Raw genomic sequence first — 27115 nt, forward strand, 5'->3', positions numbered from 1 at the left:
TGGAATACCTAGCATTTTCTGTTTTATTATTTTGTAGCATGTATTTTACAGTTTGACTTTTATTAATAAACTAGGTTCTTAATATAATTCAGAAAGTGAACATCACACCCTTCACCTTGCAAAGTTTCTTCTTGGTTTGTTTTTGACCCAGTATAGGTGGAATACTGGGCTTTCTGAGACTTCAAGGGATACCATGGATTTTTCTTTTTGTTTTTGTTAATAAGAGATACAATATGTACTGAAGCAAGATACGATGAATAAAGAGGCAGGATATTAAGAGAAACACACCTTATCTTATCAAAAGCTATGAATATGTGTACAGCAAGTAAAATTTGTAGTATACAGATAAAATAATTAACTAATTAAATGGAAAGGCATAAGATGAAAGGAACAACAAACAAAATGAAAATAAAAGAAATATGTTTTATAGTTGCTGTAATAGTCATATGTTTAAGGAAGAGATGCACATGAGATTTCACTGCGACTGTAATGGAGATGAGAAACAGAGAAATAAGGTACTGTGAAAATAAACTCAATGTTTCATGTAGTGTGTATGGCTATAATCATGAAAATATGTTATGTCATGTTTAATGAATGTTAATACATTTTGTAGAACTATGCTAAAGTAAATAACTTTTTTCAGTTACATATGTAAGGAAATGTTCAAATGTTGTTTGTCTTTTCAGCTTTTCCCGATTAGGGATTGCCACAGCGGAACTCCAGTCCGCTAATGATTGGCAGTAGATTTTTATGGTGCCAAGTTGCCAACCCGATGCCCCACCTTCAGCAAAGGCACGCCCATTCACACATGTCTTTTGGGGGCCACTCGACCACAGGGAGGACATGCAGACTCCACACAGAAGGCACTCCAGCTGAGAATCGAACAGGAGAACCTCTTGCTGTGAGGCAACAATGCTACCACTGTACCACCGCGGCTTATGTTCAAATGATCTTTATTTTCTTGGACAGAAATATGAGCATGTCATGTTTGACGGAATTACTGGTGTGAGTAACATTTATACAGTAAAGTTGAAAAATGTATTAGGGGCACATTTTTTGAGGACAAAGGGACAGCTGGACTATTGGCAAAGAATGCTGACAATTAATTAGAAAAGTATTGAATTTAAGCTTGACAGTGAAGCAAACTGTGATATATTCCTTATGATAGTTATAGGACGCTGGGGTTTGAAGGTGTTGAAAAGAGAGTTGCCTAGTCTTGACATACTTTGCCAGTGACTGGTAGATTTGGCTCAAAGTTACTAATGTGGATTTAAAAATTAGTAGACACTAATCAGATGTTAGGGAGTCTCTTGAGAATAATACAGTATTTAAACATATGTACGGCACAGTTGTAAGATATGCATTTAGGTTTAATGTCTTAAGGATTTAATAACCAAATATTAAAGTGGTGATCTTTACATTATAACAGAAGATATATTATTTAGTCTCTGTTTTGAGCTGATCCAACCTGGTCTTAATGGAGTGTAGAACCTTAAGACTGGACTGAAGTTACGACCATTAAAACATTGAATGGATTGCACTTATCTGTATTGGAGTAAGCTGCGCTTGTGATATTTTTACTTTGTATAACATGATGAAAATCTTTATTATATATTATTCACCTGTATATGATAATGATAATTTTTTTACAACAGTTAGAAAAGTACCTTGAGTATGAAACCTTGTTTGGTTTTATCAATCATAAACTAATTTCTAAGGTCTCTATGAGATAGCATCTCTTTGTTTGATTTAAAAAATACTTTTTCTCTCAGCTCAGAATTTGCTTGCTTTTGAAGTATCATATCTGACATGATTCTTGGGTTGCTTATGATGTCACATGGATGAGTTTTTCTGGAGCAGAGCCTCAAAAGACTTTACAACAATAGGGATTCCTCACTGAAAAATGTTTTTTTTTTTTCAGATTAAACAGGAAGAGCATGATAGCATATCTCTATAGATCTTAATTCTCCCACTGACTACATATATTTGCAAGAGGAAAACTATGCTGAAATCTTCATCTTGCTCTAATAGATCCAACTAGGGCAATCAAGTATGAGGCTTCCCTCTCTGACAGAGATGCAGCTTAGCTGAAGGCAAAGATAGATCAGATTGTTTTGTGCTGATAGACAAACTAGACTTAATGAGCTTGAAAAAGAAATTCTCCTGTGACTGCCAAAGGTGGTTTCAAAAACTAACCAAAAGTATGTGTAAAAGCTGAAACACACCACCACAAGCTACTAAAAATATGCTCTTCAGAATAAAATAAATACTTTAATTGTTAAGACTTAAAATGAGATGTAAAGCAATAAAACAAAGCCCTCGATGAATGGTATATGATAAGAGCTTTCAGCTAAAAGCCTCTCTCAGATCATAAAGAATCAGGTTCCATAGGGCTAAGATAAATGAGTGACACACCAATCATGTAGCTAAGTCCAAGCCAGCACTTTTTTCTAAAGCAATGATTTCACAGCCAATTAAAGACCTTGAAGGAAACACACCTCCGAGTTGCCAAGTATGGACAATTTCCCTGAAGAAACAACACACAGGCTAAGGCAGCCATGCCAGCACTAATCAGTGTTGATGTTACTTCAGTTCTTTCTTCCCCAATAAATACTTTGGGTTCATATAACTACTTAGGGCTTGTATAAATAACATCAGTCCTTTTAGAATGAAACTTAACAAAAATCTAGTAGTTCTAATTCCATTGCTGAGACAGTCAATTAATTTCTCTTGATTCAAACTGTCAGCCAAAACAAAGGACATAAAGAAATAGTAGAAATTAACTTATTGTGCTGATAAAAACAAACTCCATGGGGTACTGGTTCAGCATCTAGTATTCACAGGCAGTCACGCATCCAAGTACTATCCAGGCCCGACCCTGCTTAGCTTCCGAGACCAGATGAGATTGGGTGCATTCAGGATGGCACGGCCGTACAGGAAAAATTTGATTCTTTGTAAAATAAATACATACCAAGCTAGAACAGCTTTTGCACCATTGGCCCATGTTACTATTCCATTGTTCATTTCCCCATTATTAACAGCAAAGGGACATATAGATGTCATCAGTTCCTCTTGATGAGAACTTCCCAAAGGGCATAACTGTTCAAAATCCATTGCATAAAGATAAATGTGCATTCACTGGTTGTTTATCTCAACACAGACTTTCTGTGCCATGAACTATCTTTCAATTACTAAATGAACTTAAAGAATACCGACATCAAGGAAGTGATTTTGTTTGTTCCTCAGTGCTTAATACTTCACTTATCTCGGTACAACATACTTATATTGAAAATTCTTTTCTTTCAGGTTAAGGTAAATTTCACATTCCTTTGCTGGTAGACCAACTACAGAGTCCTTTCTGCACTTGTCAACATATGGATATGCAGCTTGCCTTTAAAATCGACTTAGGTGGTACAACTGCATTCAAGCCCAGAGGGCGATCTGCTCGGAGATTGATAATCCAGTTCACCTCACATATTTCAGTCCTGTTGCTTATATCTCCACCTCTAGGACCATCAAAGACACTATCAATGGCTTTAAACATGAAGGAATGTAGGGGATACTGAATGATGTGATTTGCCAAAGAGTTTTTGTGATCCTTGTGCTGGATATCTCTCGGATGGCACAATACTCTTCCCTTGAATTGTTGGTTGGTTTTGCCTACATGAATAGCAGAACACTTTCAACAAGTAGCTAAGTAAACCGTATGTTTACTATTGCAGGTAGCACTGCATGAAAAATTATATTCAGGCCCCATAATGGAAAGCTTGAATACATTGCTGGTATCTATCACAGGGCAGACTGTCTGAACTTGATATATGTAACATGTCTGGCTTTATTACTGGTAATGTTATATATTCTATACTAAAGTTGTATGGCTAAGCATGTTTTCTCGGAATAATTATTAATGTACCTTTAAACTACTAAAGTCTATGTGCTGTGTAAACAAAATGCTATAGCAATAACCCATGGCTGGGAGTGGGTAATGCTGTATTTACCCACGGTTGGCGTGGTTTGGTCCCGAGGTAAGCCGAGGATAAACAAAGCCAACCGTGGGTAAATACAGCATTACCACACCCAGAAGTGGTTATTGCTATTATCATGACATTATTTAAGAAAAGAAACTATTACTTTTCTTAAATAATGGCATAGTATAATGCCTGTTTACTGCCCTTCCGCAGATGTCTGGCATCCGCAGCAGTTCTGATGTACTGCGCGCCTGCACAGTACATCAGAGCTGTGGGCAAAAGCAACGGAGAAAGCAAGATCTCAGTTGCTTTTTTTTACTGTTTTTGCTATGTTAAATGGGTTTAACATAGCGAGACAGTTTTAAAATAAGCAACGGAGATGTTCGTTGCTTATTTTAAAACTGTCTCGCTATGTTAAACCCATTTAACATAGCGAAACAGTAAAAAAAGCAATGGAGATCTTGCTTTCTCCGTTGCTTTTTTTTATAAAACCTGTCTTGCTATGTTAAATGGGTTTAGCATAGTGAGACAGCTTTAAAATAAGCAACGGAGATCTCCGTTGCTTATTTTAAAGCTGTCTCGCTATGTTAAACCAATTTAACATAGCAAGACAGTGTTTTAAAAGTAGAGTTATACTAATGGAAAAAAGTCCGGGCGACCGGACCTTTTTCCATTAGTATAATTCGATTTACAATGTGCACGCTGGCCAATCAGCGTGCACGTTTTGTGGGGGTCATGGTATAATACACAATAATAACCAAGTGAAGAGGATTATTGCATTTTCAACCATCTGTGCAGCCACAACATAAAGTAATCCACGGAAGGTGGCAGCACAGACAAGAGGTTTCACCAATTAGTTTGCAGAGGCACACAAAATTTGCATATATTTATTTCTGAGTCACATTCCTATAAAGGGTAACAGCCAATAGGTTAATATTTGATGTTTATTTAAAAAACTACTTGCAATTATGAATGTTATAAGCTTTATTCATTTTTATAACTTTTTCAAGTTCCATAATTCTGTTCTTATTCAGAGAATATAGTCACTTCTCTGGTGTACAAGGCAAAGAAGTATTTTATTATGACATTAAAAATATTTATCTCAAAAGATCTAAAGTTCTCAGACTTTCACACTCAAAAGCATTAAATCTGTAAATATCTTCAATATTTAATAAAAAATGTTTGAAGTGATTCTTGAAAGGCAACAAATCACACTTATTACTGAACTCTGCAGTTTGCAGAAGTTATAACATTGTCATGTTGCTGTAAGTTGTCATCAGACCTTCAGTACTGACAAGCTTCCACAATGCTGGGTAAAATACTGCAACTTAAATTTTAAAAATCTTTTGTAGTATGAAATGGTTTATGTCTTGTCAGTTTGTGCAGTTGGACAGCGCAATGCTTTGTTGCCTGATAAGTTGCTGGTGTGCAAATGTAATGCTGACAAGTGATTTGTCTAACTTGAAGGCAAATCCTTTATACCAGTTGTTTTGTCAAGTTTTCTTTTTTTTCCAACACAGTATTTGTATAGCCAAATGATGCAGTCTCTTTATCCACTGCAGATAGCCACTGACTCTCTTTGTCAATTAATACATTTTCTGCTCATTCAGAAGCATTAATTTGGATTTCCTGATTTTTTTTTCTTTTATTTATCCTTTGTTCACTGTGTTAGTCCCACTAGGCTAGTAGCCTCTTTTCAGCGGAGACCGGAAGTGGTATTTATATGCATTTATATCACGCTATCAAAAGATGAAAATAGCGAATGCTATTTCATCAAACCTAAAATATCTAAACCACATAATATCGAACATTCAGAACAGCAAAATTTTTCTTGGGAAAAAATTTGCTATTCCGAAACACATACACACAACACAAGCACACCTAAAAAATATCAATTGACACACATACATTTATAATCCTACAACTAACCCTACACTAAACTGTGCATACACTACTATCTATCCACTTACCTTAACCCAAACCCTAACCCTAAGGTCCGTCACTATTGCACACTCATTTAACCCGCGCCCTAACCCTAACTCACCCGCATCCTAACCCTAATGACCACACAATGGCACACTTACCTGAACCTAACCTGTAACTTTCCACAACGGCGCTGAAAATAGCAAAGTCACAAAACCGGCCAACTGGATTCTTTCCCTAAGAAAGAATTTGGTGTTCTGCAGCTTTGCTATTTTTAGTGTTCGCTCAAAACAGGTCGATATTAGAACATTCGAAGTTTTAAAACTTCGATGTTCTAATATAGACCCTTTATACTACTAGGGAAAATTTGACCAGGGCATTAGAAAACTTTCTTTCTGTTTTATGTAGGTTCTGTGGGATTTTTTTACAGCCTTATGAACAATTATCAACTCAGGCAGATGGCCCTTCAGTTTAGTGTAAGGATAACACACTCAGGAATGCAGCACCTTTTTATGTTGTACTGCAGTTGCAGTAATTGATCTACCCAATGTGGGAATAGAATCTACAGTCTTCTGCACCAAAGATGAGTGTGCTACCTTGTACTGCAGAGTTATCTGAATATTTGTTCTTCAGGAATGGCCTATTCAGCCTTGATGTTCCTGAATGCTTTGTGGCATACAATGGCTGTGAAGTATGATGAATGATTGTTTCAGTCATTCAGGACCTACTGTTGAACAGAAGGTCTACAGATATGACAAAAGAATATGCTAAATGTGAAAAAGAGATGGTAGACTACAGTTCCCCTCAGTGAGATTCATTGTCTATTATCAGGTCAGCTGTGTCTGACATTGCAAGGCCAGGCCCTTGTCTATTAACTGAGAGTTTGCTAGATTATAGATGCATCTCCTTAAATAAAATTCTCTATGGATGCGCTTAGTGCACGTGGAAGTACCCAGACAGATGAATATTATGTCACCTCATTAGTCTGACAAAGGTAGGCACTTTAGATCCATATCTATATAATGTTCATGGAGGATATCACTATAAATAAACCTAGTGAATACATTCCATCATTTAAGGTACAGTAAGATGTAAAATAAATGACAGCACAAACTCTATCAGGTAAATCCTCACACTTTATTTTGCCATGAATTTAGTTGTAACCAAATCTGTTTTCATATTCTGCCTTGGGTAATGGCACATTTCTTCACATTTTCTGATAATATGTCTTTTTTCATTGTCATGTTTATGCTTACATAACATTGTGTTAATTCACTAGGAGGACTGTTTTGGAAATAACTTGCATATGGACATTGCAGCACATCTGACTATAAGAGGCATAAAACTGAACATGATGGAATACAAATCACTGCTTTTTGAAGATGAGCATCAAACTATGGGGTCTGTTTGTTGGGATGGAATGCAGATACTTAACTTTCAGTAATTTCTACTTTATATCAAAGTTGCTTGATCAAACTTATTTGTTCAATAACTGCAAAATATGCTAAAAGTAGACATTCTGACTGTCCATTTTAATGTGTGTGAATGTATGTGGGCAGGCATGCCCATGCATGCATGTGTGTTTGTGTGTGTGTGTGTGTGTGTGTGTGTGTGTGTGTGTGTGTGTGTGTGTGTGTGTGTGTGTGTCTTGCTGTGGGATGGGTGCTACCATACCTACACACTCTCCCCTAGACTAATAAAATGAGCCTTCTATGAATAGAGAGGGACAACTAGACATCAGGGATAATACTGTATACTGTGCCTTAAAGGCACATGAGAAATAATAGAATGAAACTATAGCACAGAAGATGCAAGGTGGAATGCGTACTATATACCAAGGATAGCTCTGCACAGCAGCAGAAAAGATGGTTGGGCGCAACAATGGACATCAGAGGCAATGCTATAGATTGTCTTGAAGGCACTTAAATAGGAGAGCAAATGTTTTGCATCATGAAAGATGTAGGATAACAGGAACACTAGACAGCAAGGATAACTCTTTATACAGTGCTTTAAAGTCACTTAAATTCAAGCCTTGAATCTTCAGAAGGTACACAGAAAGGGTTTGCCTTCTGCACCAACACTACATACCATAGATACTCTTCAAATTTTCCATAAGGCTTTTTTAACACCATTATTTTTAATCACTGCACTATAGAGTTATACAAGACAATAAACTCATTAAGTAGATATAAGGCAATAAAACTAATCAATGATTCATTTGTAATTGCCAATTAAAACAGTGGTATGTATCATTCCTGAGCTTTTCTGAAAATAAAACCATAGTACATTTCAGATCATATAAAATGCTACAAAACAGAATGTTTAACATCAAACTTAATCAGTTAGTGACCTACACTATCATAGGTACATTAAAAATAATGACAGTTCCCAGGAATAGCAAGGTAGATGTAAAGGGGTAATGCCAAGTCCACCTCTGTAACTTACTGACAAGGTTTCTCCTCGATTCTGCCTTTGGCTCGGATATTTCTATGTCACTAGTGTGGTTCATGAGAAAGACATCTGATGCTAGGTCTGGGCTGACTGTCTCAATTTCAGATTCCTAATATGCATCTTCTTTGTCATCTCAATCAGCAGGTATAACATTTAGAGTTCAGACCTGTCAGTTATATTAGTTGAAATCATCCTTATTTGCAGTACAGCTTGGGAAAGTGACTGTTGCATAACTCTTAAAGGCTACTTTTTAATATTTAAAGTGATGGGGTAAGCCAAAAAAATATGGTGCTAGTCTCCTAATGTCTTTGTATGACATCTCCAGCAGTTTGGGGATATGCTGGGAAATGCTCCAAGTAATCTAAATGGAGTGAAGAAGTTTTTGTAAAGGAATTGCCTTCCAAAGAAGATAAACCTATGGATTTGGTGGCATATCTGGGGGCCTGCAGGTGCAACTGCCAGTATTTAGGAGTAATATGTGTATGCATCTTTTCCTCAACATGTTATGTGTTGTTTTAGATTTGTTGTCATCCGTAACTTGTATAATGCACTATGTGCTCCTTTTATATTTGCTACCCCCCACCACTATAAATTAAATATTGAATTACTCTGTGATGGTCCTCTGTAGAACAATTGGCATTTTTCAGTTTTGCTAGTTCCTGGGTCAATTTGAAGTGCAGCTGATGACTATCTGGACATCCACAGAACTCCTTTATAAAATCTTCTAGGCAAATGAGTTGGCTGGATTTGATTAAATGTTCTGTTCATAACTTACAGGACAACTGTCACCCTGGAAATCTCCAAAAATCCGAATCTATAGCTGGTTTCATGTCTGATATCCGAATGGACACATCCCAGATTTTTAAAGCCTAGGGGACCTGGTTTAATATTATCACCTGAGGTCATGATTGAATTATTTAGGTACCCTTTACTTTCATTGATCCTAGAGAAGGAAGTTTTGTGCCCATCTATTCAATTAGTCATCATCTCTTTCCAAGGGTTAACATTATTTGGGGGTAACTAGAGAATGGAAAACTTTCAGCTTATTTGCTGCCAAGTGCTAATCAAAGTCTGGTAGACCCAAATCCCAGCATTATCTAGAAGGGTCATGATATCTCAAAAAATTCTTGACTTGGATGAATACCAGAAAAACGTCTCAACTAAACACCTCAGCAATTTCAGAAATTCAGCTGACAGGGGTAATGGGATCCATAGGAATAGTGAATAAGTAGAGGCAGCACAAATCAGTATAGCATCTGAACTCTTTGTCACATATTAAGGCATATCTTGTCCTATTTTTGAATCAGTCATTTAGTTTTATCCAGGATATACTTAAAAGTACCTTGTCTGCAATTGTCTAATAAACTAAGGAACAAGAGACTTTGATTCCAGGTACACAACATATCCTGAGTCAATCGGGGTGGGGGTGGGGGGTAAAATGACTTCAATCCTGTTGCTAGGGTTAAAATTGATGTTTACAGCTCTGGTTATATTCTTGTTAATTCATTAGCTTGATAGCTGACCAAAGTTGGTAATCTCCTGAAAAGCCCCCCCAAGATCACATTCTAGGTCAGATTTGAGCAGCAGCAGATCATCTGCATATACAGTCAGCTTCTTGTGGATATGGACTACATGATATCCTTCCAGTTTCCTTAGTCTCAAGCCGCAAGCCAGGATAGGGTAAACACTAGAAGGACAAAAGGCAGCCGCATCTGGTGTTTTTATTTATCTCTCAGAAAAATGAGAGCTGAGGGACAGGCTTGATTTTATCTCAAAAACCTTGATAAAGTCCATTTAAAAGGTAGGTGATCATGCGGGCAATGTCAAACCAAAGGTAGGTGATCATGCGGGCAATGTCAAACCAATCCATCAATTCAAATGGAAAAGTCCAGAATCCTCAGTTGAAAGGTTTCTCTGTCTTACAGCTAGTAAGAGAAATGCATTTCCCGTGAAGGTTAGCATCTTCGAGTATCACAGACATAGATACATGGCTGTAATATGTGAAATGATCCACAATAAAACTCGATTAATCCAGATGAACTAAGGCTGTGAGGTGAATTGCTAATCTTTTAGCAATCAATGAAGCAAAAATTTTAAAATCTTGGTTTAAGATGGATATAGGACTGTAGGAAGTGTCCAGTTTGTAATCGTTACCAGGTCTCAGTATTCCAACATTTATTGCTTCCTTTCAAGTGCCAGGAGCCACTCCCTAAACTGCAAGTCTTTGAAAATAAAAGATAAATAACACGGGTGGGAAATGTCAAATGCCAGACCATTAACACACAGAACAGCAACCTTAAACCACTGCTTAAACTGATCCATTAGTATAGTGTTTTTTTTTTTTTGTTACCTAATAAGAAGTATAACTCTACTGTCTGGCATTATTCAATGATTGCAATAGTTCATGAGCTACAAAGGTACAGGGCACATGTATGAGGCAACAGTGGGAGTGGCTTGTAAAATCATGGATAGTTAAGAGGGATGGAGGTGTGGTTGTGTGAGCCATTGACAAAAAGGAGAAAACTAGATGACATCAGAGAGAATATTTCAGCTATTATTGGGAATCACTGTAATATTAGAACAAGTCTAGCATCATGGTGTATTTTATGAGTAATAAGAGCTATGAAACTCTAATGTCTGGCATCATTGATGGACTGCAAAGATCCATAGATTTTTTTAGGGCAAAGACAAAAATAAGAAGAGGCACTGGGAATGTTCTTTCAAATCAGTGATGTGTGTGTATGTGTGTGTTTGAACATATGCATGTGGGAGAATGAATGGGGATACCTCTCCCAAAAGTATGCATTGGCCACCAGTGTTGAGTATCACAGGAAAGTGTTGATTTGTACTGGGATAGTTAAGGACAATTCAGAGATATGCATATTAGCTAATAATGCAGCTAATGTACCTCTGAATCACATTATTCTGCCTCTGAAAAAGAACCCCACTTGGCTGCTGCTCTTACCTCTGTAGCGAAGTCCTTTCTGAATAATTGAAAATATCTGAGCCTCATCATAGCAGGTTTCTTTATGGCTGGGTTTTGCAAGGTTTGACCTATCTCTTTTCATGTTTCTCAGAGTTCAACATTTGAGTCTGCAATCTCCTGTATGGCTGGAGAAACTACAAAAAATGTCCTTCTCTTAACATATTTTAAACAGGTAAATGTTGAAAAATGTTGCATGTTTGCTTTCTTTAACAATTATTACCTCATTGTTTTCTCTTAAATAAAAACAGAATTAGCGTTTTCCCTTTTTATGGTAGGATTTTTACTTTTGATATAATTCTTAAACTTAATAGATTTCATGTTTACTAGGATTCATATAACTACAAAATGTTTTTCTGTTAGTACGTGTTATACAAAAAAGTTGTTTCAAATGTCATACATTTTTGCTTATGTACAAATTATTGCCATCATTATTTTCCTCAAATGCAAACAGAATGAGCATTTCAGGTTACATAAACCAAAGTTCAATTCTTTTGCTTCCAGAATGATCTAGATAAATCTAAGTGGGGTCTGCAATTGCAGTCTATAGCAGAAAGGAGTCAGCCATCACTGACAGAGTGCAAGCTGTTTCTCTTTAGTGAACTACTGAGTCAAAATCTGTAATTTAGGAAAAAATAATTAATTGACCTAGTAATTCACTGGTACTTCTTTGGTCCACAACCCTACCCAGAAATGAACACAATCCCATCAACTTATTGTGAGAAGTGTCATGCTCATTAAGTTAGATTGTCAGTATGTAATGCAATTTAAGTGATCTTACTTCTCTCTGTAACTTGGTTGGCACTGCTCTGCTATCAATCATTTACCTTTTGGCTGTTAAGTTGGTCTACATGTGGTTTCAGGAAGTTTTTTCTTTCTTTTTTTACATGGTGCAGGAAACAGGAGCTAACCAGGTACCAGGACCTTATAGATGCACACCACCCTAGACCTGGCTCCAGGTCTGGGTCCAATATTCATGCTCTGTAGGGTTTTCCGGTTCATGAACTGTGTCATCACAGAAATCATAGTTTGCATGTCTGTATTTATGGACACCAGCAGTAAATGTGGCACTCAGGCTGAAGAAATAGGCCTTCGATGAACTGCAAGCAAGGAGATAATAGAACTTAATGATAGCAGCTTCACTAGCCATTGAGCTGAAAGCCTTGATTTATGAAAAGTTAGCAAGAGCAAGGAGAATGACCTTTGGATGGACTAAAAAACAGTTATGACAAAGTATCAGGTGATTAAGGAGTGGAAGGTAAGAAGTTTCCCAGGCTAATACTGTCTAAGGTGACATTTTGAGTAACCCCTAAATTATGTCACAGTAATGACTACACAAAGCCATTGTGGCAAAACTGAAAGATCTAGCCAGATATGCTGGAGGTGTGTGTGTGTGTGTGTGTGTGTGTGTGTGTGTGTGTGTGTGTGTGTGTGTGTGTGTGTGTGTGTGTGCATGTGTGCGTGTGTGTGTGTGTGTGTGTGTGTGTGTGTGTGTGTGTGTGTGTGTGTGTGTGTGTGGGGGGGGTGTGTTTGGAGGAATGTGAATCATCTGTGAAAATCACCACATTATTCTGCAAGGGCTGCTAGTGGTCATTTCCATTTGACTATGTTATTTTTCTATATGAGACATTCACCACATTGTGAAGGTAGTTAATTTGTCACAAAATCACAGTAATACAATTCAGAAAGCTGTCAACTTTTTTTGTTCATTGCTTTAAAGTGACTGAGTACATGATTACTTTGGGGAACAAGTGAACCATGTGTACAATTGAAGCTATGGCTGCAACTTTGAAAACTGTTTTGGAGAAAATATGATTAATTAGGACTGTTCAATCAGAACTGAAGTAACAAACAGGAAACCTTTGCTTTAAGACAAAATATAAGTGAGTTGAATGAGGACCATTGTTAAGAGACTAAACAACAGAAAATACAAAGCATTCTAAAGCCATTAAAGAAATACAAGTTTTGCTGGAAATCCAAGGTCAAAACAAAAGATAAGGCTACCTGGGCAGGTGAATGTTCTTAATAGATCTGCTCCTGCATCTTTTGTATTAAGTCTTTTAACCTTAGGGCTTTTCCTATTCTTATTATTCCAGCTCACAAAATAGTAATGAGAAGGCAATTGAGGTGCTTCGTAGTTCTGTTTGGACTATGCTGCCAAATAATAAAGCATTGTCTTTTACAGAGCAGACATGAGTGTTTTTAGAAGATGATTCACTGTAAGAGAATTAGTGAAATGTAAAAATATGATAATAAAAGCTACTATTTCACCTTTTCATCAGCATCATCATCATTTCCAGTTTAACTTCATCATTCTTATTGTCTTCATTGTCATCGTCTTCAGCTACATTGCATCACTATCATCTTCATTGCAGTCTTCATTACTTACATTTTTGCATTCATTGCATCTTCACTCATGTTCAACTCCATTGCCATCATCATCGTCTTTGTCATTTTCATTATCCTCCTCATTGTCATGTTCCTTTTCATCTTCATCATATTCTTCATCTTCACAGAGTAAGCATCTTAATCTCCATCAAATTCATAGTTATTTCTGTTCCAGCTTCATCATGATTGACTTCACAGATAAACAGGTTATTCCATAAACATTCATTCCAGCACTAGTCTATTCATTCTGCAACTTGCACATACACACTTTAAGATTGTTATTGAGGTGATTCACATACCTGTGGCTTTCTTCCTAGGAATGATTTTTTTTCCACAGAAGACATGCTACCTTTCTTTTATTTATTTGTTTATTTATGTATTTATTTATGCATTAATTTATTAACATTTGATTATTGGGAATGCATGACTGGGTAGGAGCTCATTTTTACTGGAGGCCCTGGGAAAAAGCATTTTAAGAATAATAATTTTACAGTCTTTGAAATATTGCAAAAACAAATACCATTTAAATAATTTTACCCTATTAGACGTAATATGAAAACATTGGTTAAGAATAGATGTGAGTTATATGACAATGATTTAATAGTTAGAAAAATCTTATCCAGTTTACAGAAAAAATAAAGGTAGATTAGTATAATACAAAAATGAATTGCAATACAAAGTGAGAGAATGCAGGCTTATGGTATATTTAGAGAGAAAGCTAAGGGTAAAAAACTGATTGAAGTAAGAAAGAAAGTGAAAAAGGGAGAAAGAGGGGATGTAGGTAGGATTAGGTATTTGTCCATGTTTAAGGATAAATCTTATTTTGGTATTGAGAAAGAACAGAGCCAGCTTATGGCTAGGAAGTCTTTCTGAATCATTTTCAAAGACAGGAGGAGAGGCATTGACCTGTTGGATAGAGATAAGGAGCTCCAGGCCTTAGCAAAATGGTAGAAGTACAGACAATGCTCATCATTTTTCATATATTTTAATCAACTCAATATATGATTTGCTCCAAAATCCATTTTGTTTTTATTACATTTTATGCAGGTAGAATTGCATTTAATTATTGATTCTGTATCTAACTGAGGGTTTGAATGAATGATGTAGAGCAAAGTTGGTTGGTGTCTTGGGCAATTACCCTATTTGGCACTAATGCAACTAAAGGCCCAAAGTAAAAAAAAAAAATAATAAAGACCTGTTTTCTGCTGCAAAAAATACCCTTTTAAAATGCAGCAGAGAGCTACAACAGTTTATTGCTACCCTCTGGCTATCATTTAAACTAAATATAAAATTTAGGGGAAAAAAGGCATTCAAGATAATCAATGAAGTCTTAGTAGAGGTGAGAATCAAACCTTGCACCTTTTGCATGTGAGGCAAACACCTTAATGACTGTGCCAAGTGGCTTTTTACCACTTGGCTATGTCATAATAGCTCTCTGCTGATCTATGGAAAATGGCTTTATTAAGTTAGACCAGTTCCATATAACAGCTTGAATGAGGAAACATTGTCTCTTTTTCATGTAAGCAAACAGCTGCAAAATCCACAGGTTTGATAATTACTCACACTGTCTGCAGGGAATACTCAGTACTCCTTTAAGAGTGCTGACCATGCCCTCAACACCTAGAAACAGTGGCAGATGCCCACTTTGTTCTACCCATCCTTGGCTATGGAGTGACTGATTGTGTTGCATTTGCTGCCACTTTGTGTTTAGTTCTGCTGCAGATCGCTGTGAATGCAGTTAATTACAATACACTAATCTTATCTACAACTGCATCAGAAGAAACCATGATCATGTAATGTATGGTATGGAAGTCATTAGCAAATGCAATAGGTAAAAGCATATGCTTATTAAACTTAATAAATGGAGTTCTACTGAACTAAAGTAAAATCTATTATATAATCAAAAAGTCCACTTTTCATGACAAGAGCCCTATTACAGCAAATGAAACTGTAACATTGAACATGATCTTTTACATTTTTAATTATATCCCTGTGCTTGTTTGGTCTTCAGACAGTGCCTTCATTCCTCCTGTTTTTAATCACTCATGATATATGGCACGGATGCTGTCTTGCACATCCTTTTTATTGGGATGTGTGACTGAAACATTAGCATACCATTATTAAGGGGGAAAGAAATGGAACAGCACCCATTGCTTTTAAAAAATAAAATAGCACCCTGCCAATTGTGCAGTGGTGATAAGGCAAATAGAGGGCTATTTTATGCAAAGTAAAGAAACTCTTGCTTAGTTTGGTGAAATAAGTTTTAAACATTAATGCCAACAAGATGATATGAGTTTGGCTTATTTCAGTCTTCCTAGTGAAAGAGCTCAGACTGCAATGGATGGTGGTGCACAGCAGTGTTTGGGTTTCTTCATTAGAATCCATACAGACATCCTCATTAAGGTTAACCACTCTTCTTTAGAACTAAATAAGAGCAATCAAGGATTGTGGAGCAAAGCTCACCTGCTTTTTACAGCTTAATATTCAGTTAAAATGATGCCCCTTCCATTGGTCCAGGTTCAATGTAATACTTATTTCATAAGCACTTTACAAAGTAAAATCTCAAGCAATATTAAACAATTCATGAAATCAAGATTTAATAAGAATAAAATGTGTAGTACATTTGCAGTGCACTTACAATTAACAGTTTTCACTAAATAATAGATCACTGTTACAAAAGACAGTGACAGTGACTGTGACTATAGCCAACAAACTAATGTTACTCTATACATTGGTAAAATAACATTTAATGGTAAGTTAATAACTTAAATTATAAAATTCTAATGAGATAATAACAGCAAATTTAAAACACTGACCCATCCTATTGTGCCTTCAGTTAAATAACACGTATTGATAAATCAGTCTTTAGAGGCTGTACAACTGATGAGAATGTACAAAAAACTTTCAGGTAGCAGCAACTCTCCTGGTTTACAATAAACATAACTAACTGGCTAAATACATAAAATAACACAACTTCCTGCTAAAAAGGATCTGAAAGAACACAGCCTCATGAATAAACAAGTAAGAGGACTGTCACAAATGATAAAATAATCAAAGGGCTCCACTTCTGTATAACACCAGGAAAGATGAAGGATAACATCTTTAACCCTTCAGTTCACATTACTCCATTAACAGAACTCTTAGCCATCGCACAGCTCTTCCTTCTAACACAGTCATCCCAAAATGAATAATAATCCAAGCCTTGGCAGTAATGTTTCTTTATCCACGTCAGCTACACATCATGCTTTTATTGAATAGACAACACAAGGTATACCGCTTGCAGCATAAAGAACAATGTAAAATCTACAATCCAGTCACAGCAATGCAGCAACAAATATCACAGAGAAATGTCATGGCAAATATTTAAAATTAAGCCAAGCAAATGTAGCATGCTCTGAGGAGTGGCAGCTTCCCAGTGCTGTTGCTGAGAGCATAGCCATGACAGTGTATTACTTGGGCCGTGTCCTGTTAGACCTCTTTAGCAATACTTGTGAAGGAAAGCAAGCCCCCTACTAAGATAAGAGGAGTGTAGTTGTTTTTGCCCAAGACTAAGACATTAATTCCTGACTTTCACTTGTATGGTTTAGTGACTAGTCTCAATCTGCTTTTTAGAAAACTTAGATGATCTGTGCTTCCTTTGGTGGCCACTGTCATGCAAGGATGAGGATATGGATGGATTCAGCAGTCTATTTCTACATCCAGTGTCAATGGAGGCTACTTGATAATGACTCCACTGTCATAATGGAAAAAGCTCTCTTGGCAGGCCCCATGGAATGAGTGAAGCTCCTTACTCCAGTTAGTAAGGCAACCCACTTTTAATGGGATTGCGAGAAATCAACATTTTTAAGTATCTTCCCGAAGAGTATGAGACATATTTGGTGAGGACACTTTGGATCCCTTATAATCTGCTGTCCTTAAAATGACGTTTCTTGAGATTGCTTTGTGATGGTTAGAATGTGATAGTCTGGAGACGTGTGTAAGGATGTTTCTTATGCATGGCGTTTTACCTGGTGCATTCCAAAACACTGACTAGTGAATTGCAATCCTTCAGATGAATGATAAGATGATGTAGACCTGCTTCAGAAACAGCACTCAGGAGCTTCAGACACTGTGAACTTGAGCAGTGGTTAAGAGTCTGTGAGGTCTGCATTCCACTGTATCTATCAAGTGAGGCATATAACGCTGGCTGGAGTGAAAAGAATATTACAGGGTAACTGCACCCATGATGGCAATGTAGACACGAAAGTTACATATCTCCTTATGTATTTGGACTCAAAGCATATACGTAAGGTAGTAGGAATTTAGGATCCTTTTATGGTACCTTGGCTCTAGATGACTGTCACTGTTGAAGTGACATCCCAATCCCATGTGCAAAATGGGAAAAAGGGATTATGGATGGATGGATGAATGGATGGATAGGGTACCTGACTGGCTTTTACCCAAGTGGCTTACACTGGTATAGGTTTCATATCCCACACAAAATAAATGGTTACTGTGCCTGATAGAAAGGTATTCCCTTACATGAAGCATACATTAGGAGCATGTAAATGTATGTTTCTACCAATTTAATTTCTCCAAGTTTCTAGGGTTTCTAATAGCATGACAGGAATGGACCCCATTCCTAAGGGAAAGTATGATTAAAGTCTTTGAAGTTAGCCAAAAGTGAGCTTCTCAACACCCACAATACGACCAGAAATTACTCATTCTGCAATTCATATGGAGTTACATGTATCAGTAACATGTCTGTAAATTATTTTTTATGAGATCCATTCCTCCTACTACTATTGGAACTGTATAGGTATCCTTTCTCCACATTGCCCTCATTTCTGCCTGCAAATCCTGGTAGCTTATGACTTTGAGTCTCTCTGTACATTAGACTCTTTAATCTGTGGGTGTAGCAATTTCAATGATCAATGCTACTTTTGTTTTCTTTTCATGAACTACTATATCTGGTTTTCTCACATCTATTTTTTGAACTGTTGGCAATGGGTAATCCTATGTGATATAAACTTCATAATTTTTGAAATTCTTTGTGGCTTATGTTTCCAATGCTTCTCAGCTACTTCAGTATTATAATGTTTGCACAATCTCCAGTGCAACAGTCTTTTCACATTATTATGCCTTTCAGTGTATAGGCCATCTGCCATCAGTGTATCACATCAAGGAACAAAATGTTTGACTGTTTCCGATTCCATTTTAAAAAATCTTTACTTTTCTGTTTCTCTGACATGTTCAATGGACTTTGTAGACCAGCATGACCGCAGTGCACTATCCTGGGCCGCCAATATGAACCTTTCGTCTTTAGACTTAAATTCACCTCCACTTAACTATTCCTGCATTAGATCCCAATTAACATGAGGTTGTTCCAGGAATTTTTCTGTACTTGCAGCTATATTTATGCATTTTCCACATTTCTTGCCTTCTCATCTGATCCTTCACCTTATATTCTTTCTTTTGTTACTTTGGCACATTCAGTTGCTGCCTGAATTTTTATCTACTTCTCATTTGATTTCCATTCAAAATTGACACTGATATGTTTCTACTAAACTAAGCAGGGAAGTCATCTTAGATGTAGACTCCTCATGTTTTAAAACTTTCACTATGTTTGGATTTTGCAAGGTCAGCAGATATGTATGCAGTCCTGCGACTGCAGAGATATACATATAATCAATTTTGAGGAGGCCCATACATCCCTCAGAATAGGGAATATATATACTCTTGGTATGCACTGAATTTTATAAATCATTTGATAAACATGAAGCATTTTTCTTCTTTTCCTGTCTATCTGATCTAATACCTGTTGGGGCTAGTTAATCACCTCAAAACTGTAAGTTAGAACAGGAGGAGCAAATTGATTTATAGCTTAGACTTTATTCCTAGATGTCAGGGCTGTTTTCAGTATTCATTTTACTCTTCTAAAATATTCCTTACTAAGTTTTATTCACATTTGTTCATGTTTTATTGTTGTTCCTTCATCAATTCCCAAATATTTACATGCCCCCTCTTGCTCAACATCACATTCCTGTCCCAGGCTGATATTTTCTTGGTGCTGCAGCTTTCTTGCTTTAACGTTTGCTTTTGCACATATTGATCAAGACCAAATGACATTCTTATATCATCTGAGAAAGTTTTAACCCCTTGCAGTCATGCTTTGAGTTCCTCATCTGATGACCTATGCAGTTTTAAATCATCCACAAAAAGAAGATGAGAAGTCTTTACTCTTAGTTGTTTTCTGGGAGCTAAACTGTAGCCATGACCTAATCTGTTAAGTAGACAGGGTATGTCAAGATGTGCTAAGGGCAAAACAAAAAGAACAGCAGCGTCAAGAATCACCTGAAATATCCTCCTTTGAATTTCTATCCGTGGTAATAATTTGCCCTTTATCATGGCTTAGCTGCAAAGTGATCTGCCACTGTTTCTTGGTCACTGCAACATAATCAATGAATGTAGGGTGTATCTTACACATTTGTAAGCACTCTTTTATCCATGAATGTGGGATGCTGTCTAATGTTTTTTTTGTAATCTATCCATGCCATATTTAGATTCTTCCCCTTTTTACAATTCTCCATTATGGTTCTATTAATAACAAATGTTCTTTTGTTCCATATGACTTTTTTTGTTAACTTTTTGCTCTATTGGAATGACTGAGTTTTCTTCTAAATGACTATAAGCTGTCCTCGGGATTCAATAGTGCCTACACTAAGTATGCACCATTCTGATTGAACAGACAACAGAGACGTAACACACACCTTCTTCTTCCTAATTTTAGTTTTCTTACTGATTTTCTTGCAACTTTAAACATTAAGATGGATTCATAAAGGATACTACAAAGTGCAGACTACATGTACAATTAGTGCAATCTTTTTGAGTGACTGGAAAGCACAAAAATGTGGTAGAAATGTTCTTGAATACATATCATGTACAATTAGTGTACACTTATTGTAGGCTTTATTGAATCTGGCCCACTGATGGCATTAATTCCAATGTATAGTTTATACACTGTTGGAAGCCAAGTATTAGTCTATAGTTTTTAGGATAGCTTGCAGGTTCACTCTTAAGGAGGAGTATCGTTTTTCCTGCTGTTAACCAGGTTTGTGTCTGCACATATGAATAGTTCCTACTTATGGCTAAATCTTCATGTAAGTATGTCAATGATTTTATCCAGAAGTTAATTATTGCATCTGGGACTGGGATTTTCCAGTTAGGAGCTTTTTTTAATTTTATTTCAATTTCTCTGACCGTTATTTCATCCCATTTCATATCCTGTACATTTGAACTTCTTACTCTTTCATTTACTTCTATCCATTTAATATCTTTGTTATGTTGCATAGGAGCATCATAGATATTTTTCCAAAATGTGTCTATTTCTTCTTTTTCTGGTGGTGGTTCTATTCCCTTTGCCTTGTTTCCCAATTCTCTATAAAACATTTTTGGGTCATCAATAAATTACTTATTTTGTACTTTTTCTTTATATTTATCGGCATATCTTTTAAGGTTTTCTGCCTATGCTGATATCTTTAGTTTATTATTTGTAGTAGTTTGCAATAGATCCTGGTCTATTCTGATACCGTGCATTGCTTTTATCACGTTGATCTTTGAGTATTTTTGTTGATCTGTTTCCTCTTCAGTACTCTTCTAACAGCAACACTTTTTGTCTTAATTGCTTTATATTTTTCTCTGTTTGATACTTCCATGATGGTATTTCATTTCTCCCCTTCTTTTCCCTTATTGCCCTGTGTTTTGTGATAAGACTTTATCTGTTATTAATTTAGCTGCATAGTAATATATCCTGTTTACTTCGGTTATCTTGCCTGAATTTCTAGGGACAGTATTGACTACTGTGTTCATTTGTTTTATCAAACTTCTAACATTTTGGGTCTTATTAACCTTCTGTAGTCTATTTCTTTCACTGATCTTTAATATGTCTATTCATCTCTATTAAATCAAACAACTCTTCCCATAGATCATTTTCTTCTAAACTAAGTGTGCTTGCTCTGTTTTTCAATTTCCTGCGGGCATTCTACAGAAAGTTCCAGAACATGTCCCTGTGCCATATTCTCTTCAGCTTCATCCTGTCATCTATTGTTCTTTCATATGGGAATTCCATGGTCTGTCACTCCACACCATTGACTGCATCAGAGTTGTCACAGTTTCCTGTTCCTTCCCTTGCTGTGCAACTCCAACTGAATATTTGTACCGTTTCGTACTGAAAGCTGTAAAGTATCTACATATGGCAGCTAATCATATGCTTTCTACTCCACTGGTTCCTCCTTAATTTGGTGATTAATTATTCTATTAAGCTGTGATTTTGTCAGAGTTAGATTTTCTACATTAAATCCTTCACTTTGCAGGTAGTTCCTAACTTCAGTTTCTATTTCTTTAAGTTCTCCATTACTAATCCTCTTTTATACCCCACCCCTTTGTTTTCTTATTTTTGTATTGTAAAATGTTTCATATCTGGATGCCTTCACCAGTATTTCTCTTCAAATATCTTTGGTGCAGCTTTTTTTTTGTATTGATTAGCTTTATTTTTTCCTTTTCATAAATATTGCACCATATTAAATTTCTCTTTCCTTCCCATGTCCATATTTTTTTCTTCAGATGTCTCTCACAGCACCTGTTTATCCTTACTTGGGGGATTCATTTTTCCATCATGCTGAGACATAACCTGCGTTAGATTTTTCTACACTAAATCCTTCACTTGGCAGGTATTCCATAATTTCAGCTTCTATTGTTTTAAATTCTACTTTACTAATCTATTGTGAAATTTTCCATAACTGGGTGTCTTTGCCTGTATTTCTCTTTGAATATGTTTGGAGCTGCTTTTTTCATATTGATTAATTTAGCTTACACTTTTGCATAAATAGAGCACCATAGCAGATCTCCCTTTCATTCCCATATCCATATTTCTTTTTTATACTTTCAAAAATCTCTAGATTTTGTTCTTTATATTTTTGCACTTCCTCAGTCACTGTTTTTTTTCTCAAACTGCCCAAGATTTCTTGGTCTATATAATGTTTTTCATGAACTTGTTCTATTAATGAACACAAATTTGCAAATGCTTTTGACAGATTTTCTTGTGCAAGTATTTTACCTTCCTCAAATTTCTGTCTTAATCTTGTTGTATATCTTTTGTCTGGAAATTCTGCTCTTCTTGCATAATAATATCAATACATAGTCCAGTCTGTCATCTTTATGGATATTTTTTGGCTTGTCAGTTTTTGTGTGTCTTGTGGACTACTACTTCCTTCTACAACAGGGGGATCACCCTCTCCCTGAGCCTGGCCTAATCCCATTGTAGGAATGTTTCCATGTCTTGAGGATTCTACACTGACATTTTTTCCATTCTTGGTACTAGTGTGTCTACCAAGTTTGGACATTTTTTTCTCCTGAGACTTATGCAGCTACCTGTCTTTTTTATTTTGAACCTACTTCTGCCCATGAAATATGCTATATAAAATACAGTCTATATATTAGTATCATCTTGGTGATATTTTGTAAAAACAGGGTCTAACTCATGAAGATGCTTATCAAGACTTGAGGATGAATTCAGTTATAGCAATAGTACTCTCCTTTGCTACTGAATTTGACATCTTTCCATTCGGACCCCCAATGATTTATCATCCCTTCATTCATACCCCATTCTACTAGTGCAATTACACACATAACACTGTACATAATTATTAGTAACAGAGTATGTACTTTTTACAGACTGCACGTTTTTGCATTAATTTATTTATTGTGTCAGCTCATTAGTATCTTATTGTAAAAACAATTGGGAAGTTTGTAAATGTATTTTACAGAAAATTATTTAGAAAAAATTAGCTGTTGAAGAAGTGCTAAAACCTCCTAACCTTGCTTTGTTTTCATGCTTAAGATGCCTTTTCAATTTTTGTGGAGGATGGGAGCAGTACTTTTGGATAGGCAAACTTGGGTAGATACCCCCACTCCAAGACCAGAAATGTATGTTCCCATTTTATATGGATCACGATTTTAGGTTTAGGTAAGTCTACTAAGGGGCATTTGGAATGAGTTTGAATGTTTTGTGCTTGCAAAAATATTTAAAGGGTCATAGGAGTTAATAGCATTGTCTTTGGGAGGTTCTGTGGATTGAAAGCAAGTATATGACCTCATACAATTAAGTATCATGCACAAGCTACTACAACACTGCAGCATCCCAAACTTTATTATTGAACTCCATTCTGTTCTGGCATTTGCAGTGTAAGATTTCAAGTATCTTTTCCTGGATAAAGTCAGATCATTTCAAGGTAGCCCCGACTGAGGTATTCTGCTTAGGTTTCATCTGCCTGGTTTGTAGAAGCTCAGGAGGATGTAAAAGATCTCAGCGCACTTATCAAATTTGGTGATGGTGGTGACTTCAATAAAATTATTAAATAACATTTCTTATCAAGAATTCCTAAACATACTATTTATTACAATGCATGGTCACCTCAGAAAAGATTAAATATATCCAGTCAATCCAACCACTACAAACAACTAGCGATAACTAAAAATATTCGTACATACTACATTTCAAATATCTCAAATCATATTATTTAAGATATTCACATATTCCCATTTCATAAATTCACCGAATATATACTTGAAACTTAAAAGTGTATCTGATTAGCATTCAAGAAGAAAAAGCATGATTTTGTCTAATTATTATAAATGGCAGAATTGATAAGCAGTATTGGTACAAAAAACGTTTCATGCTTTTGTTCCTAAGAAACGTCTGCAAAACACTGCTGTGATGATATATATAAGTAAGAGTTTATCTGTGGGAGGAAAAGTCATGGCTAGAGTATGAAATGAAAGCTAAAAGAATGTTTGTCTTTAGTGGTGTAAAAAGGGCAGGATCTGCATTGCGTTGGTGGAACTGTCTGAAGAAATCAGTGTTAAACTAGAAATAAGTTTATTAAGTAAAGGGAGTCTAATGACTTTAAATCTTGAAGAAGACCTTGAATTTCAGCAGCATATATTTTTCAAAGATAATGTAAAACTTATTCAAGGATTTGAGCAGTACAGCTGGCTGACCTGCTCTTTTCTGGGAAGACTGAAAGATAGCTTTTCAGTAACTTAGATTGTACTGAAAATATAGATTGCTTCAAGACAATGGATTACACGTTGATATATATGTATACAACTATCCATATGTGTGTGTGTTTGAGTGTATGCTTACAAAATGATCATTTGTAAAAGCAATCAATCAATTAAGTAAGTAGAACTCTTAGTCAAAAATAAAACAAAAACATGAAAATAAATGTTTTTTTTTTTTGTTGTTTTACAGGAGGCCAAGACCATATGCACTTATCTCATAGGTGGCAGCACCTAACATATGCCATGCTATAAGATCTCAAAAAAGTGGACAAAAGAAGAAACTTCCTTAAAACCCTGTTTGTTGATCTCACACAAAACCACTGCTAGCATCACAAAGAAACAAGACTCAATCAAACAAGTTCACAATTCCCATTTTGTTAAAATAAACATTACAAACCTCTAAACCAACTCCTCTGGACTCTGTAGATATATATATATATATATATATATATATATATATATATATATATATATATATATGCAAAACATTCATACACACACACACACACAAATGTGTGTGTGTTTGAGTATGGCGAGACTCAAATTAATATAATGGGACAGGAAAATGGTATGCACTTCCACAGATAAAGTAACCACCATTCATGAGACACCTTTGATGTGTGAAAAGCTACAGGCATGTCATGGTTTGAAGAATAATTATGGATGTTTACAAATAAAGCATAGCAACCACCATAGGAAGAATGACCAAATGAAGATGCATCTCTACTGTGTAGAGGGATAGAGGCCTAACAAAGTAACATGTAATCCTAGTTCACATAGTGCCTCAGTCATCTGTACAAGCTGACAGTTGAGTATGGGAGTGAGTGACCACTGCAGGTTCACCAACCCTGGGAGAAGGGAGGCAGATCTGTTTCTCCACAGGGGTGACACATACTTGGAGTTATCAATGACTGTTCAAGGGGAATTCAGCATGTGGTGTCACCCTTTCCCTTGGAGAGCAACTATAGTGGAGCTAGGAAGATCCACCACAGCAGCGTGTTCAATGGAAGATAGGGTAAGTTGCCTTATAAATTCAGCAAGCTGACCATCTCTGTACCATATGACTCTTAAAATGAGTGGATGAAGTCATGGGAGATTCCTCAGCAAGAGCGAATGGGCCATGGGCTCTCACCTCATCTCAAAATTACCAGCTACTTTGACTGCAGAACGAATTCATGCATGTGGAGGGGCCACCGGGCTTGGTCCAATGGGGATGGGAAGGCTAAAAAAAGAATGCTCCGAGAACATACTTCTTGGCAGTGTAAATTATCTGAACAAAAACTTTTGTAAGATATAAAAAAAAAATCTTTATGCAATAAGGTGCTGCTACACAAAGATAAAGAGTTAACAATGTTACTTGTTTGCAATATCCCACCCTGCAGCACTGTTACGGAAATTCAGTATGTTTTGGTTTTATATGTTCAAAGTCAAGATGCATATGCATTATGAAATGCATTTAACGACTAGAAAAATTATTCTCAAATCTAGAAATAAGGGTCTACGTTGATTCCTGGAATTGGGAAATTCCATCAGTGCCTTTGCAGTAGAACATTCAGTCACAAGCTGTTCTTTATTTTATTTGGTGAGCATATAAGTTTAACTGGAATGGCAGCTGTTGAATGTGTCTTTGTTTGAGCAACCAAGTGCCTGTACAGTGTGTATAATTTGTTACTGTATGTTTTTTCTGCTTTTAAATATGCTGGCAGGGTACAACAGAGATGCTGTCTATAGTATACCTCTTGTACTTAGCCTTCCCAAACCAATGTCTGCTTGGGTAGGAACAGTATGCTAGTTATCGTGTGGGTGTTTTGTGTGTGTGTGGGGGGGTTGCATGTGTTGTGTGTGTGTGTGTGTGTGTGTGTGTGTGTGTGTGTGTGTGTGTGTGTGTGTGTGTGTGTGTGTGTGTGTGTGCGTGCGTGTGTGTGTATATGTGTGGTGGTGGTATGGAGTGTGTAAGTATTTGAAGTCTGTCAAGTACTTGCACTTATCTGCACAGGCTAATGGGGCAAGTAACTCATGATTGACTAAGTCATTAAAATAAAAGGGAAGGCACCAGTCACACTGCACCACCCTATGTGAACACTCAAGAACATTTAAAGTATTTTAGTTATTACTCATATAGCTCTTCATGTAATAAATGAAACAATTTTAATTGCTTGTTCAATATAGACTGCCGACATTTTAGAAAATTAGTATGTATTTTGTAGACTGTTACGAAATGCTTTCATAAGTTAGACAGTAACACCTACAGAGAAGACTGAAGTAACACATTTTCTTATCACTTTTTAAAATTTAGGCTAAT

Source organism: Protopterus annectens, chromosome 9.part0 (assembly GCF_019279795.1).
Source record: "Protopterus annectens isolate FY-2018-M chromosome 9.part0, PAN1.0, whole genome shotgun sequence".
Classification (NCBI taxonomy): domain Eukaryota; kingdom Metazoa; phylum Chordata; order Ceratodontiformes; family Protopteridae; genus Protopterus; species Protopterus annectens.